Source organism: Pseudophryne corroboree, chromosome 8, assembly GCF_028390025.1.
Source record: "Pseudophryne corroboree isolate aPseCor3 chromosome 8, aPseCor3.hap2, whole genome shotgun sequence".
In the NCBI taxonomy this organism is placed as follows: Eukaryota; Metazoa; Chordata; class Amphibia; order Anura; family Myobatrachidae; genus Pseudophryne; species Pseudophryne corroboree.
Window position 1 is genome coordinate 166728544 of NC_086451.1, and position 2675 is coordinate 166731218.

A 2675-nucleotide genomic window follows, 5' to 3' on the forward strand; every position below is an offset into this window, starting at 1 on the left:
ATTTCTATTTTATGTTTATTTAGTTGTCTTGCATGCCAGGATTTCCCATTGCTCTGTTTTAGATTACTCTTGTCTGCTGCCGCTGGTGAGTCTGTGCAATTGCAGCTTGTTCCCATGTGTTCAGCCTCATCTGGCTGCTAATTGCATCTTGTCAGCTTGGAGTCCTGCAATAGGCCAGCTGCACTGGATTATTAATTAGGCCTCTCTGTTATATGCTGGCTGATTGCAGTTCGCAGATGCTGGTGATATTTCTGGGTTTTCAGTCTGCTTGAGTTCTGAGCTTGGTTCCTGCTAGTTCCTGAGCTTCCTGAATGCTGAATCTGTTTGCTGAAAGTGTTTCCAGTCCTGCTGTATCCGGTCGTTCCTGTTCTCAGTTGTCCTGTACTCGGAAGTCGTCATCTGTTCCTGGAGTCCTGACTGAGCACCTTTGAACATCCAGTGGTGTTCGTGAGTCACGGCGTAGCCGTGTGTTGCGGCTTGGGCCGCTTAATTATTTATCTTTTATTATTTGTGTTCCGGAGCTTTTGCGGAGGATTCCGCTCCCACAGATCCACTCTGGTATCCAGCGGTGCTGGGTAGGAGTACGGACTAGTGGATTTTGGTTGTCCTTTTCCCTGGCGGGTTACCGCACATACCTCAGGTTTAGTCAGTTAGCTTGTAGCCCCTGGCCTGGTTGTTTAGTCAGAGGGCCCCTTGTTATCACCCTGTCTCGGATTTCCCTTTGTCTCCCATTAAGACCTGAGGGGGCATCGGAGTTGGGCAGACATAATCCGCCCTTCAAACGCGGCTGCCATGGGCTCAAGCAACCATAGTCTCGCAGGGGATTTCTGACCACACGGGCGAGACAACGGAGTTAGGGCGCCAGGGGCTATTCCCTTTCCATTCCCCTTTCCCAGCATTACGTCCTGGTGCTCTGGACTCGCTTCATAACATCTCCCTTGTTCTGAGCACCAGGAACCTAACATTATCACCAGCCATACCACAAAAAAGAAATAAAACTTTTTTTTCTTTTTTGGCCCAGTCCAGTGTCTAGTCTAGAATCCAGTCCGGTGTTTAGAATCCAGTCCGGTGTTTAGAATCCAGTCCGGTGTTAAAAAAAAAAAAAAAAAAGTCTTGTTTTGTTTAGCAAAATTTAGTCTTGCCTTGCCTTGTCTTGCCTTGCCTTGTCTTGCCTTGTCTTGTCTTGTCTCGTCTAGTTTTAAATCCTCCTATGTCTACTATGCAAGCCCTGCAGGCATCTCTCGCAGCTCTGAACTCTGTATTCAGTGCCTTGAGACCAGAGCGACTAGAAGTTTTGCAGCAATCCCTAAAGCAACTGCAAAACCTTCTGACTAAAATCTTGCTCATTTTGCCAGAAGTCGTTGAGAGTACATCTATCTCTAAAGAGACTATTGCTCACAGTATGGTGACAAGAGAATCCTCTGGTCTAATTGAAGAGAAAAGGTTTAAAAGTTTTCTGCGGCCCAGGCTCTCAGAAGAGGAGCGTCTGCGTCGCAGAAACTTAAACTTATGCCTATATTGTGGGGGTTTAGGCCATTATCTGCAGACCTGTGAGTTGCGCAAGCCAAAGTGTGGTGACGAGTCTTGCCCTCTGGCCAAGTTGAGTCATGATACAAGACCTACTCCTGTCTCTACTGTGGCAGAGGCACTTGTCACACAACCCACACAAAAAAGCTCTCTGTCCTATAATTGGGGTCCTTGGGCAAGGGAGCCCCATTATAGATTCAGGAATCAAAAGAGAATGTTTCTCTCCTCTCTTGAGGTTCCTGTGGAAGCGGAGTTGCAAGTCCCTGGAGTGATGCCTGATGCCCAGGTTCCTGGAGTGGTGCCCGATGCCCAGGTTCCTGGAGTGGTGCCCGATGCCCAGGTTCCTGGAGTGGTGCCCGATGCCCAGGTTCCTGGAGTGGTGCCCGATGCCCAGGTTCCTGGAGTGGTGCCCGATGCCCAGGTTCCTGGAGTGGTGCCCGATGCCCAAGGTCCTGGAGTGGTGCCCGTAGCCCAGGGTCCTGGAGTGGTGCCCGTAGCCCAGGGTCCTGGAGTGGTGCCCGTAGCCCAGGGTCCTGGAGTGGTGCCCGTAGCCCAGGGTCCTGGAGTGGTGCCCGTAGCCCAGCGTCCTGGAGTGGTGCCCGTAGCCCAGCGTCCTGGAGTGGTGCCCGTAGCCCAGGGTCCTGGAGCGGTGCCCGTAGCCCAGAGTGCTGGAGCGGTACCCGATGCCCAGAGTGCTGGAGCGGTACCCGATGCCCAGAGTGCTGGAGCGGTACCCGATGCCCAGAGTGCTGGAGCGGTACCCGATGCCCTAGCTTATAGAGGGACATCAAATATTATAGTTCAGGTGTCCATATCGGAAGGGGTCTCAGAAGCTGTTACCCCAGGTAGGGACTTGAAAAGCGCAACCCTAGAAAGGGTCTCTAAAACCATAGTTCTTGAGGGGAACTCGAGAAGCAAAACCCCAGAAGGGATCTTTGAAGTAATATCCCCAAGTGGGGTCTCGAGAGACGCAGCCCCAAAGAAGGGTCTAGAAGTCGCTTCCCCAGGAAAGAACTTAAGAAGCATAGCATTAGTGGAGGATCTGAACGTTATTGCTTCAGCAAAAGTCCCTGAAGTCATAGTCCCGGGAGAACTTTCGATAATTATCGACTCAGAGAGGGAGGCCGATGGCCCGATCCCAGTCAGGG